The 14,956-nt window shown below is 41.8% G+C and overlaps 1 long non-coding RNA gene across 2 annotated transcripts; it reads left to right on the top strand.

Moving 5' to 3' along the window:
* The first annotated feature begins 1,051 nt into the window (after positions 1-1,051).
* Positions 1,052-9,334, top strand: LOC138950081 (uncharacterized). Of its 2 annotated transcripts, none has more exons than XR_011450480.1 (3): positions 1,052-1,199; positions 5,883-6,043; positions 9,089-9,334. It is a non-coding gene; the product is annotated as an uncharacterized lncRNA (long non-coding RNA). The 2 variants fall into 2 exon arrangements; XR_011450479.1 differs by having other exon boundaries at positions 1,055-1,199; positions 5,853-6,043.
* The last annotated feature ends 5,622 nt before the right edge of the window (positions 9,335-14,956 follow it).

Genomic DNA, 14,956 nt, shown 5'->3' with positions numbered 1-14,956 from the left:
GATTTGTGTATGTGACCAAGTGGAGGGATGCTCCTATTCCACGTAAACACGTGACCAGATATGGTATGGTGAGCAGAATTGCTTTCACGGCCACAAGTCATCCTGAACCCAGGTCAAAAATGAGTTACTTCCCTTCGTGTCTCATTCTATCCCTGGCAGGATGCCTAATTGGTTTTCCTTGTCTGGAGAGGAAATCGATTTAAAAAATTTTTTTTTTTTTTTTACATATTTAGATATTTTCGTAATGTGTTGAATCGCGATCGTCGATAATGATTTTTCATGGTGTTGTGTAATTTTTAAATTACAAAGGAATTGATATGTAAGACAGTTTCAAGCGAGCTATTTTTCGCGGCTGTATTTACTGTGCAAACAACTCTAAATATGGCAAAAGTGTCACGTGATAATCAACCGTTTGGTTTTGGCGCTCGCTGGAGCAGACGATTTTTTTCTGACAGTGATGCAACCATATATTACGATCTCCTTCCGACAGCAGTCCCAAACTTTCGACTTGTTTTGACCTTAGAACGATGTCTTTATCATAACTGTGAAAAACAGAACGGAGATCACTGTCGAAGTCGGCCAATCTGCAATCATTTTCGTCTCGCGAACACTGCTCGCGAACAATATATGGGAGATAACTCTGTATTCTTGTCAGTTTTGATAGATTCGCGTAGGACTTTAGCGTCCGGTCAGACTGAGAGATAACTGGCGATAGCCGTGGAGCGATGATGATCAGAATGCGCCACACGTGTCAATGCAATGTGCGACGACAGGGGCGGATCAGTTGCTTTGTAAGGGGGGGGGCACTTTGAATCGAAAGTGAATGTGATGGGCGCGCTAGGGGGGTCCGGGGGCATGCCCCCCCGGAAATTTTTTTTGCCCAAAGAAGCAAAATGGTGCCATCTGGTGCCATTTGAACTTAGAAATGGTCATAGAATCAGCATAGAAAAATCTTTTTTTTTTCTTCTTTTCTTTTCTTTTTTTTCGGGGGGGGGGGGCACGTGCCCCCTGTGCCCCCCCCTCGTCCGCCCCTGGACGACCGGGCCTTTAAAAACTAGCGCCTTGAATTGATTGTCTAACATTTGTGTTTTAAGCTGCCTCGCAGCGTTGTTGCAAAATACATGTAACTTTTCTAAGCACCTGTGACTCGATCGGGGTAAATGAGAACAGGCGGAGAGAAAGAACAGTCAAGTAGCCAGGTAAGAACCGTTTGTTTAAAGGTATCTTCTTTTTGCATCAGCGTCGGCTGTTTCAATGACAAAACATACATGCTTGCGATAAGAAATACGAGGGAACCCAAGTGTACGTTACACCAATGTCCATCTGATCAATTAATTATTCTACGTGAAAGCCTGTGCAGATGAGTGGCGGGGAATATTATACGTTATTTGCGTGTTTGACCAAAATATGACATTTTACACAGATCGAGACAGTCATTGTTCTCCGAGACCGCGCTAGCGGTCGAGGTGAACAATGACTGTCGAGATCTGTGTAAAATGTCATATTTTGGTCAAACACGCAAATAACATTTATGTATCGATCGAATTCCTTTCAGGTACTATGACTTTGTTGTTGTTTTGACGATTGAACGAGCACACACACACATGCATGCAATCCACATGCAATCAAACACATAAGCTTCATATTTGGGCGTTTCAGGTTGACCGAAACTTCAAAGGAACTACAAAACACACGTCATGTACTCACTTTGTTGTTGTTTTGACATTGAACAGCACACACACATGCAATCAAACACATGACGTTTTTTTGTTTTTTAGTTCCTTTGAAGTTTCGGTCAACCTGAAAAGCCAAATTATAAAGTTTTGTCGGCCTCTGACGTCACATGACTCAAAGAAGGGAAATCCAATCTCCAATCGATACATATGACGTTTTTTTTTTTTGGAGTTCCTTTGAAGTTTCGGTCAACCTGAAAAGCCAAATTATAAAGTTTTGTCGGCCTCTGACGTCACATGACTCAAAGAAGGGAAATCCAATCTCCAATCGATACATGAGTGTGTATGCGGGAAGGTAGAGATAAAACCTACGGCAAACAGGTCAAGGTAGTCCCATCACCATGTTTGGTCGTAGGGGAGCGAGATGTGAGAGATTTCAATTAGACCAAGACAAGGGATATTATAATGTCCTACAGGCATATTTGTTTTGCCATTTTTGGGGGGGTCATATTATGATAGTGAGATTTCAACTAATCTCGAGCCAGCTTTATGTAGGTAGAGTTGGACATTTTTGTTGAATTAATCTTGCAGAATGACACTAGTTGTCTGAGGACTGGGTGGCCGAGTGGTAACGCACTTGCGCTCGGAAGCGAGAGGTTGCGACTTCGACCCTGGGTCAGGGCGTTAGCAATTTTCTCCCCCCTTTCCTAACCTAGGTGGTGGGTTCAAGTGCTAGTCTTTCGGATGAGACGAAAAACCGAGGTCCCTTCGTGTACACTACATTGGGGTGTGCACGTTAAAGATCCCACGATTGACAAAAGGGTCTTTCCTGGCAAAATTGTATGGGCCTAGATAAAAAAAAATGTCCACCAAAATACCCGTGTGACTTGGAATAATAGGCCGTGAAAAGTAGGATATGCGCCGAAATGGCTGCGATCTGCTGGTCGATGTGAATGCGTGATGTATTGTGTAAAACAAATTCCATCTCACACGGCACAAATAGATCCCTGCGCCTTGAGTCCGAGTCTGGAGATACGCGCGCGATATAAGACTTCATAAAAAAAAAATTAAAAAAAGTCAAACTCTGCCCAGAAAGCACCTGGTATACTTCCTCGCCAAACTCGTGTGTCACTCGCCGATTCTCGTTTGTAAGAAACGGGGGACTGGCCAGACTTTTGGTTTAAGCGTGTTTTTATTAATTTCTTGTATACACGGCGTTATAAACAGTAACAACATTAAGAACGTTAACAAGCAGACTGCTTATGGACAGACTTTTACAAGGAGTAAGAACATAACTTCACTCGGACATGTACAAAACAAACAATCTTGGGATGTATGCTTCCTGTAACCCCAAAACAAATTGACTGCCAACGTTCCAATATTCAGAATACAAATACAAGAAAACCAAGGTATATCTGTGAACGTAACGTTTTGTTTTTGTCAATAATTAAACGTTCCAACAACACATCTTTCTGTGAAGTTTGTAATGAACTGGATACACTTGAGCACTTCTTTTTTCATTGTCAAGAGGTGAGGAACGTTTGGAAACTATGTAAAGACTTTATTTTTAAGCAAATTTATTATAATATAACTTTGAATGAAACAGATATATTATTTGGTTTTTGGAATGAAAATTTAAAAAACGATCAAATTTACTTTATAAATTATTGTATTTTGATAACAAAAATGACCATAGGAAAATTTAAGTATGGGAAGAAGTTAGACTTACGTATTTTATTGGAATTAGAGTTAAACATTAGACAGAAGTTTATGTTTTGTATAATATAAAGTTGACTATGTTATACAGAAAAAGACCAAGGAAGAAGGATGCTCCCCGCCTTAAAAAAAAATAATTTATTTATTTATTTTTTTTTTTAAAAAATCGGGCAAAAAATATGGGTTGAAGCATCCTGCATGCAACTGAAGTCAATAAAAAAATAAAAAAAAATAAAAAAAAAAAACCAACCCTGTCCCACATCTTTCTTGTGTTTTGATTCTGTGTTGTTCCCGTGCAGAGTGAGAATTGTTTTGATGATTTAAATTCACAACACAAAAATCACCCCCTAGTGTCCTTTAAGGAATTGATTCATACAAAAAAATCAAACTCGGCCGATGATTGTTGTTATTCATCTAAGTGAAGGAATGTTCTTTATCCCCCAGAATAGACGGGGCAGACTTGAGATAGTGCGCGGAAGAGTTTTCAAAGGAAGGACTGTGCATTTAATATGTGATGTGATCAATGGTTGGGTGCAGTGAGGTGAAGAGAGGAGATTGCTTTGATTTATAGACACACACATAAACGAGGAGTAGGGGAAAGGCTCCTAATATGGACCAGCTCCTAATATAGACCACCTCCTGTTCTGACAAACTAACGACGCTAGAGCGCTCAAAACAATTTCATTCGCTTTATTCACCCTCTCTGGATAAGTTGCACAAGTCAAAACACAAACCTCAAAACCGTTAGGCTTTTCGCTTTTTACATTTAGTCAAGTTTTGACTAAATGTTTTAACATAGAGGGGGAATCGAGACGAGCGTCGTGGTGTATGTGTGTGTGTGTGTGTGTGTGTGTGTGTGTGTGTGTGTGTGTGTGTGTGTGTGTGTGTGTGTGTGTGTGTGTGTGTGTGTGTGTGTGTAGAGCGATTCAGACCAAACTACTAGACCGATCTTTATGTAATTTGACATGAGAGTTCCTGGGTATGATATCCCCGGATGTTTTTTTCTTTTTTTCGATAAATACCTTTGATGACGTCATATCCGGCTTTTTGTAAAAGTTGAGGCGGCACTGTCACAGCCTCATTTTTCAAACGAAGGCCGGACTTCGGTATTGCATTTCAGCTTGGTGGCTTAAAAATTAATTAATGACTTTGGTCATTAAACATCTGAAAATTCTTTAAAAAAAAGTATTTATAAAACGATCCAAATTTACGTTCATCTTATTCTTCATCATTTTTTGATTCCAAAAACATATAAATATGTTATATTTGGATTAAAAACAAGCTCTGAAAATTAAAAATATAAAAATTATGATCAAAATTAAATTTTCGAAATCAATTTAAAAACACTTTCATCTTATTCCTTGTCGGTTCCTGGTTCCAAAAACATATAGATATGATTATGTTTGGATTAAAAACACGCTCAGAAAGTTAAAACGAAGAGAGGTACAGAAAAGCGTGCTATCCTTCTCAGCGCAACTACTACCCTGCTCTTCTTGTCAATTTCACTGCCTTTGCCATGAGCGGTGGACTGACGATGCTACGAGTATACGGTCTTGCTGAAAAATTGCATTGCGTTCAGTTTCATTCTGTGAGTTCGACAGCTTGACTAAATGTTGTATTTTCGCCTTTCGCGACTTGTTTTTACTTTTGGCAGCGTTCACTCTAAATGTGCCGCATATAACGGACTCGTTTGTGTCCACAGCCAAAGCTTTCATAACACAAAAATGGCTATATATGACAGCTAAGACAGTATTTGTTACATTTTAACAGTGTGTACCCCGAGTTTCTACTGCAAACAAAAAATAATAGCAAAACCTCAAAGTATGTGTGAGTCCCCTAATATGGACCACCTTCAACAAATCGAAGAAAATAAAAACTAAAGGCAATTTTAATTAATTCATTAAGAAGCTTGCTGAAAATAACCTATAACTAGCCCTCGAGATTTCAAAAAAATATAACAAATAGTCTTTTTTTTGTGGAAGTTGATAATTTCACTTATTTTCACTCTGTTTTTGATAAGCTTCTTCAGTTTCCTGGTGTGCTTCAAATAATGCTCTCATCAACCCGAAACAGCTCAATCTAAAGCATATTTGAATAAGTCTGACTTGCACACTAAGTTGTATCATGTTATTTTGAAGTATAGGGGGCTTTTTACAGTGATTCGTGAAGACCGCTTCACTGGTCCATATTGGGCGCCCTGGCTCCTAATATAGACCATTTGTGAATTTTTTCTGTATCTAATTTTTGCTGAAGGTCTATCAAAGCTATTTCACTCTAATTAGGCCGAACTGTTAAACTAAGAGAGAAATTAAGGACTACCAACCACAAAATGAAACTTCTTCGCAAGAAAACAAGCTAGTTATCAGCAATAAACAAAAAGTGGTCCATATTAGGGGCCCTTCCCCTATATATATTCGTGCTGTTGCCATGGATTCGTGTGATGTGATAAATGGTTGGGTGCAGTGAGGTGAGGTAAGGAGATTTCTTTGATAGACACACACACACACACCAACGAGGAGTCTATTCGTGCTGTTGCCATGGATTCGTGTACGAAATTGATGGTTCTCATGGTGGTCTTCATGGTGGCTGGGGTTGTGGTCATCTGTGGTCACGCCATCTACCTCGACGACCCTGATTACAATGACTGGACCACAGTGAGTAACGCAAATCATGGTCAATAATAGTGTTCCAAATGTACGAAAGACGTTGCTAGGTGACAAACTTTGCAGATGGCAAAAGCTTCGACAGCGTGTAGAAACTGAAAGCAAAAGAAAGAAGAGGAAAAAAGAATAACAAAAAGTGGCGAAACTCGATTATTTTGACTTTTGATTTTCCAATAACAAGACGCAGTCTGGAAATAACCCTGCTGGTTTGTTTTTATGGCTTGTGGAAAGAGTTTCTTTACCTTTTTTTCTCTTGCCTTTCGGCAATAGAAACACCGCGAAGCAAGCTACACGTGAGATTGTAGGCTTGCCTCAGTGTTTGTAAGGAAACAAGGAAAAGCAACTTTTCCACAACCCATAAACACTTTACATAGTTATTTCCACAAGCACATGATCTTACAATCACCCAACTACCAATCACCTTCAGTCGACGCACGGTGATACATATATGCCCTTTGACCTTTTTGTAAAATAGACGGGGGGTATCCCGGACTAGAAATAGAATACGGGATTGTGGGACAGCTGTTCAACTCGGCACACGTAACGATCTCCGGCGGGAAAATAAAAAGTTGAACTTTAAACATCATACGTGAGTTCTCGAGCATGTGTCGACTCTTCGGTTTCCGAGTTGTTACGTTTGTATTTGTGTACTGTATACGTTCTGTCGATCTCGCTGTTCAAAGTAAGTTAAGTTGATAAATAACCCTACTGTGCCCCCGTTCACTTCGTATAGGTTTGGAAAGTAATCTCAAGTAGAGTAAGTTAATTTCAAGTGTGACCGACATTATGTTGAAGTCCGAAACTGATGCATTGACCAATCACCGAAAGGCGCTGACGTCATTGCATGAAAGTGTTTCCCTACCTGGAATTCCAAACGGTTTTGAAGATTTTGAACATTTAGTTGGGGACGACGACGCTCTATGGTCGGTTTATTATATAAATGATACACGCGGTTAAAAACGGGCGGCGACAGAGCCAATGAAGGGGGATAGGAACTTATAGAAAATATACCTGTGATATTTCCTAATTTATGTTCAAGCGAAATGACAACAAAACAGACCATTGACGGAGAGGGTTTATTTGGGACACTGTTCTTGAATTGTTCCTTTATTAACACGCATTTTAAATACTGTGTGGTTCTGTGTGTACCGTATCGTATGTTTGTGAGTGCATGAACGTGCGTGCGAACATGTGTGTGTGTGTGTGTGTGTGTGTGTGTGTGTATGTGTGTGTGTGCGTGTGCCTGCGCGCGCATGTGTGTGCGTGGGCCTGCGCGTGCATGAGTGTGTATCTGTGTGTGTCAGTGTGCCTGCGCGTGCATGAGTGTGTGTGTGTGTGTGTATGTGTGTGTGTGTGTGTGTGTGTGTGTGTGTGTTGTGTGTGTGTGCTTAGCACGTTTTGGAATGGAAAGTCTCATGTTCATGTCTACAGCAGACAACTATGTAAAGCGGCAATATAATAGTTGCCAGTCGTTTAAATCATTAACCAATTTCGGACAGAAAGCAGCCAGGCTGCAGATGTGTGGTCTGTGCTTAAACTGAGGATGCTTTGTGTAGATCCTATGTTAAGGCCTAGCCAGATGTGCGGTAGTGACCACGTTTTGTTTCTTTCTTGTTGTTTCTTGTCATGAGAACCCATGGAGGTGACGAGGGAGACCAGTTCAGCATCGATCTTATTCTGTGGTTTATTCTCGGCCTATACTCTTTTTAAATATAACCACATTAACCTTCGCCGGTGGTCGTGGTCTGTGTGGACCCAGAAGGGTGTTTAATTGCAAATATCTCTTAAACTAGTTGACATTTTTTTAATGAGCTTTTAAGAATGCCTCTGGCACATAAAAAGCTCTTATGTCCTAAAATTTTAGCGAGAAGTAATTAAAAAAAAAAGGGTCATATTTCGACAACAAAGTAACATCGTGGGGCCGTGCGGACTCATGTCTCTCAAAGAAGGAAAAGCGTGCATCTTTGAGAAGCATGGGTCCGCACGGCCCCTCGATGTCTTCCGTGTGTAGTCGATAACCCGGACTGGCGAAGGTTAAATATAATCACATTAAGGGCGTATCATACTAAAAAATATAAAAAAATAGAAGGTTCCTTAAAACTCGGACTATTTTGTATAGACGGTACTTCAACTCCTGTCAAACCGGCACGGTTGGCCTAGTGGTAAGGCGTCGTGGGTTTGAACCCCGGCCGAGTCATACCTAAGACTTTAAAATTGGCAATCTAGTGGCTGCTCCGCCTGGCGTCTGGCATTATGGGGTTAGTGCTAGGACTGGTTGGTCCGGTGTCAGAATAATGTGACTGGGTGAGACATGAAGCCTGTGCTGCGACTTCTGTCTTGTGTGTGGCGCACGTTATATGTCAAAGCAGCACCGCCCTGATATGGCCCTTCGTGGTCGGCTGGGCGTTAAGCAAACAAACAAACAAACAAAACTCCTGTCTAAAACCTGAATCTCTTTCAAGAAAGATAGTGAGCACGGTTGTTCATGCGAGAAGAATGTTTGTTTGCTTAACGCCCAGCCGACCACGAAGGGCCATATCAGGGCGGTGCTGCTTTGACATATAATAATAATAATAATAATAATAATAAGAACATTTATATAGCGCTAAATCAAAAACTTTCGTTAAAAAGGCTTGCTCTAAGCGCTTGACATCTAAACTAAAACGTCATTCACACTCTTTACAATGATGTACAAGAACTTCATGTCACACTCTTTCATTCAGTATAGCACCATTCACACAGTTGTTATATAACGTGCGCCACACACAAGACAGAAGTCGCAGCACAGGCTTCATGTCTCACCCAGTCACATTATTCTGACACCGGACCAACCAGTCCTAGCACTTACCCCATAATGCCAGACGCCAGGCGGAGCAGCCACTAGATTGCCAATTTTAAAGTCTTAGGTAAGACCCGGCCGGGGTTCGAACCCACGACCTCCCGATCACGGGGCGGACGCCTTACCACTAGGCCAACCGTGCCGGTTATGCGAGAAGAAGGGACAGTTCAAAGTAATAATCGGTACTATGATTTCAGCCACAGCCAGAGACTCCAAAAGGCGGATATCCATTCGAAACTCTATTCAACACTGTGGGCAATTGGATTGGCGATTTGTTTCGCTGATAACATCATCACCATTTTCGGCATCGAATGTTTAATTTCGAGAAACTGTCGAGATCGCCCGCACCCTGTAGATTCGAAATAAGAGTCTTAGTGAAATGATGTAAAGCACTCATATCAATATGCAATGACTTTTGAAAGAAAAAAAACGAAGTGCTTTTATTCTTGTTGGTTCGTTTAGTTGGTTTTGTTGGCTGGTTTTGTTTCTTACTCCTTCTACTTCTTCTTTCTTTTTCTCTGTCTCTCTCCCCCCCCCCCTTTCTCTCTCTATCTCTCTCTCTCTTTCGCTCTCTCTCTCTCTCTCTCTCTCTCTCTCTCTCTCTCTCTCTCTCTCTCTCTCTCTCTCTTGAGTGCATTTGGATTGAAGTAAAAAACTGTAAAACCTCGCCTCTGCTCATAGGTTATATATATCGTAACCCTGCCGAAACGTCGATTTGGTCAGAATATTTCATTCAGATGATGGATAAAGTTAAATCACGCAATAAAGATATTGTATTGCTTGGAGATTTTAATATTAATCTGAATAAGCCTCAAACAGTATGGAATTCAACAACAACTTTATTAGGTCTTCATCAACTGGTTCTGAACCCAACAAGAATAACAGACACAACAGCAACTCTTATTGATCACATATATACTGATAATAAGAAGATTGTTTCAAATGTGTATGTGTCCAATTCAAGTATCAGCGATCATAGGCCTATTTTTGTTCGGTCTCTATGCGCTTGCCTAAATCAGGACCACAAGGCCACACGACCATAGAATACAGAAGTTTTAGACATTTTGATGAGTCTGCATTTTTTCGTGATCTTAGTGAAGCTCCATTTCAGAGCGTTTATGATTTCAGTCTTGCAGATGATGCTTTTAATCACTTGTATAGCATTTTAAGTACAATTATAGATAAGCACGTGCCCCTGCGTCAGCATAGAGTAAAACATGCCAGACTTCCACCTTGGTTAACATCAGATATTATAGAGGCGATGGCTCTGAGAGATTATTTCAAGGAAAATAAGATGACAGACGAATATAAACAGCAGAGGAATGAGGTGTTAAACCGTGTGAGACAATCAAAAACTGGTTACTTTGATAAATTGATTTCCGATAAGAAAGATACTGCAACAATTTGGCGGGCAGTAAATGAAATCCTTGATAAATCTAGGAAAAAGTCAACTGCTAATCTAACAAAACTATCTGCGGAAGAATTTAATAATCATTTTATATCTTTAGCGGATAAATTGAAGGCTTCTGTGGCAGAAACATATTCTCCGGATACAGATAACTGTTTTCAAAAATTGGACGAATACTGTCAGCGGAACAGAATAAACGATGAAGTGTTTATCATTCCTCCGATTGCAGTTCATGAGGTCGGAACATTTATTGAAAACCTGGAGAATAAAAAGTCCATGGGTCCTGATAAAATGCCCGTGAAGTTATTGAAGCTTTCTCTACCGTATTATTGTGGATTCGCTCACGTTCGTATTATAACCTTAGTATTGAGCAGAACTTTTTTCCGTCTAAATTGAAAAGCGCCAAAGTCATGCCCCTTCTCAAATGTAAAGATCTCTCAGACCCAAGTAATTTTAGACCCATTTCTTTGCTGCCTGTTTTGTCAAAACCATTAGAACGGCATGTGCACAAGCATCTTCTTGCTTACATGGAAGAACAAAATTTGTTCCATCAGTTTCAATCCGGTTTTCGGTCCAAGCATTCTTGCCACACAGCTCTTACGTCTCTCTGTGAAGCTTGGCTGTCAGCAATGAACAAGTCTGAAGTTACAGGAGCATTGTTTTTGGATTTTAAGAAAGCATTTAACTTAGTCGATCATTCCATATTGTTGAAAAAATTACACTATTATTTGAGAAACGATTCGGTCTGTGACTTCTTTAAATCGTATCTTGCTGACCGGACACAATATGTCACTCTACAATGCCAGAATTCGTCTACTGCACTAGTAAAACATGGCGTCCCTCAAGGGTCTGACAAAGAAGGGGCACCAATAAGGCCTCGCGGCCTTCGGCTAACAAATATAGCCGCCCCTACATACTACTACTACTACTACTACTACCTATTAGTATTTCTTTGTGCTTTTTACATTTAGTCAAGTTATGTGTGTGTGTGTGTAGAGCGATTCAGAGTAAACTACTGGACCGATCTTAATGAAATTTGACATGAGAGTTCCTGGGTATGATATCCCCCGAAGTTTTTTTTTTCATTTTTTCGATAAATGTCTTTTATGACGTCATATCCGGATTTTCGGGAAAGTTGAGGCGGCACTGTCACTTCCTCATTTTTCAATCAAATTGATTGAAATCTTTGCCGGTTGTGAGCAATCTTCTGGGTTGTCGCAAAGCGTTTAACAGTCCACTCTGACATGCTGTCTGTCCATCTTTTTTTCTTCTTGATCCCTGTCTTTCTCTTCCCGCGCACCGTTCCCTGCACGCCTGTTCTTGTCACATTGCCACCCGCCGATACCATCTCATCTACCTCTTCTTGACAATGGTCAACAGATCGCATGCAAGATACCGGCGAGGAGAACTTGAAGTGAGGCATGCGAGATTCATGGACGTGACGATTTTGAGAGTCAGTTCATTATTTGTACAGTTAAGTGTTTGTCTGTCTGTCTCAAAAGACAACTTGCCGACGTACTGCCGAAAATGAAACGTTTTGTTTTGTCAATACTAATCGTTCCAATAACCTATAATTCTTGGTTTGGGATTCTGAATTTTGGAACGTTATCAGTCTAGCTGTTGGGTTTCAGGAAAAACTGAAATTCCCCCGTAGCACACGAAGCAGCTTTGTTTGTTTGTTTGTTTGTTTGCTTGACGCCCAGCCGACCACGAAGAGCCATATCAGGGCGGTGCTGCTTTGACATATAACGTGCGCCACACACAAGACAGAAGTCGCAGCACAGGCTTCATGTCTCACCCAGTCACATTATTCTGACACAGGACCAACCAGTCCTAGCACTAATGATGCCAGACGCCAGACGGAGCAGCCACTAGATTGCCAATTTTAAAGTCTTAGGTATGACCCGGCCGGGGTTCGAACCCACGACCTCCCGATCACGGGGCGGACGCCTTACCACTCTAAGGCCAACACACGAAGCAGCATGGCTGGGGATTTTTGTTTTGAGCCCAAACGTAAGGATGCTCTCAATCTTATTCTATGTACACACCTCATAGCTTTGGATTTTAACATAATGCTTTTCAGACTATCGTTATATGAGCCCGAAGTTGTCTTTGCGAAATCTTTTTGCCAAAGACGATGTGCCTATATATAAGCTTCGTGCAGCGAACTTTGTGAAATAGACTTGGCGAAGTCTTCTTCTTCTTCTGCGTTCGTGGGCTGAAACTCCCATGTACACTCGTGTTTTTACACGAGTGGAATTTTACGTGTATGACCGTTTTTACCCCGCCATTTAGGCAGCCACACGCCGTTTTCGGAGGAAGCATGCTGGGTGTTTTCGCCGTTTCCATAACCCACCGAACTCTGACATGGATTACAGGATCTTTTCCGTGCGCACTTGGTCTTGTGGTTGCGTGTACACACGAAGGGGGATAAGTCACTAGCAGGTCTGCACACAAGTTGACCTGGGAGATCGGAAAAATCTCCACTCTTAACCCACCAGGCGGCCGCGGCCGGGATTCGAACCCTCGACCTTCCGATTACGAGGCCGACGTCTTACCACCACGCCACGGCCAAGTCGACTTCGCCCAATTAATAGCAGGCTTAACACACAAAGAAAGGCATATCTTCTTCTTCTTCTTCGTTCATGGGCTGAAACTCCCACGTTCACTCATCATGTTTGTGCACGAGTGGCCGGATTTTTACCCCGCTATTCGCAGTCGTACGCCGATTTCGGGGGAAGTATGCTGGGTATTTTGGTGTTTCTATATATAATTGATCGAACTCTGACATGGATTACAGGATCTTTCCCGTGTATTGGTCTTGTGCTTGCGTGTACACACGCAGGGGGAAAAGGCAATAGCAGGTCTGCACATATATAGGTTGACCTGGGAGATCGGAAAAACCTCCACCCTTAACCCACCAGGCGGTCGCGGCCGGGATTTGAACTCACGACCTTCCCGGATTAGGAGGCCGATGTCATATCCACTATTCCACTGCGCCCGTCATAAGAAGGCAATATATTAATCGCGAGGATTACTTCTTCCGCCTCCCCCCTCCCTACCTCTCCCAACCCCTCGCCTGTAAATAAAAAACGTCCCGCGTCAACTGCATCGTAGCGTTGTGTCGCACTGAATTCACTGAATGATTATCTTGCTGTACATAACATTTGTTACCAGGGGTTTGAAAGGTGAGAGGAACAGGTGTAACCATCCAGATATAATCACGTTGTCAGAGATTACCGTGCAGCTACTTTATAAAAACACACTTGACAACTCCGGCTGCCGTTTTGACAAAACATGCGTTAACTTTATTTAGCATCAGCGTCGGCTGTGTCAGGATGCTTTTAATAACAAATGTATGAGTGGACAAGATAGTGAACTTGATCAAATGAAATGTTCGACAAAACGTTACACACTACTACACAGAACAAAAGATGCAGACCAACATGCACAACTCAAATTCATTAACGGGAAACAAGGTACAAGTCGCCCTAAACATACTTTCAGGCTTCACGCTGAAAACAGTCGGCTGTCGTAAATTATTAAGACTCAGAAGGGTCTCATCAACGTAAATGCTGAATAAGTTTGCAAAATTCAACAAAAAAGGAATTGAAATTGAGCCTGTTTTGCTTGTTTCAGATATACGTGATAATCAATCAATATGAGTCTTATATAGCGCGTATTCCGTGGGTACAGTTCTAAGCGCAGGTAATTTTTTATGCAATTTATATCGCGCACATATTCAAGGCGCAGGGATTTATTTATGCCGTGTGAGATGGAATTTTTTACACAATACATCACGCATTCACATCGGCCAGCAGATCGCAGCCATTTCGGCGCATATCCTACTTTTCACGGCCTATTATTCCAAGTCACACGGGTATTTTGGTGGACATTTTTATCTATGCCTATACAATTTTGCCAGGAAAGACCCTTTTGTCAATCGTGGAATCTTTAACGTGCACACCCCAATGTAGCGTACACGAAGGGACCTCGGTTTTTCGTCTCATCCGAAAGACTAGCACTTGAACCCACCACCTAGGTTAGGAAAGGGGGGAGAAAATTGCTAACGCCCTGACCCAGGGTCGAACTCGCAACCTCTCGCTTCCGAGCGAAAGTGCGTTACCACTCGGCCACCCTGTCCCAGATAACGTTAACAGCTCGTAACGTGTCAACCTGTGAACCCGGTGGCCTAGAGGGTAAGACGCCAGCCTCCCAAGCGGAAAGTTGAGTGTTCGAATCCCGGTGTAACACGAGGAAATTACTCCCACGAGATTTTTACTCCGGAGTAAGCATTTCGTACGATAAACTTACTCCCTTTACGAAAAAAGCACTCCCCCATTACACGAGAACATTACTCCCAGAGACAGGTGAGTTCCGAGTAAACATTTCGTACAAAAATGTTACTCCCCTGACGAATAAATAACGAATAAATTACTTCACCCCAACACAAGCAATTTAACTTCCCATGCCAGGTGTACGACATTTTTACTCCCTTGTCCCCTGTTAGTCTTGGTGGTGGAAGGGGTGGAAGGAGGGTAGCGCGACATTCGTGTGCGCGAGATCACTTATTGGCATTATCCCTTCACCCGCATCCCATTTTTGCGTACGAGATTTTTACTGGAAGTAAAAAAAATGGGGAGTAAAAATTTCGTGG

Source organism: Littorina saxatilis, linkage group LG16 (assembly GCF_037325665.1).
Source record: "Littorina saxatilis isolate snail1 linkage group LG16, US_GU_Lsax_2.0, whole genome shotgun sequence".
Taxonomy (NCBI): domain Eukaryota; kingdom Metazoa; phylum Mollusca; class Gastropoda; order Littorinimorpha; family Littorinidae; genus Littorina; species Littorina saxatilis.
The sequence above is the reverse complement of the archived record's forward strand: the minus strand, read 5'-3'. Positions and strand labels throughout refer to the sequence as shown.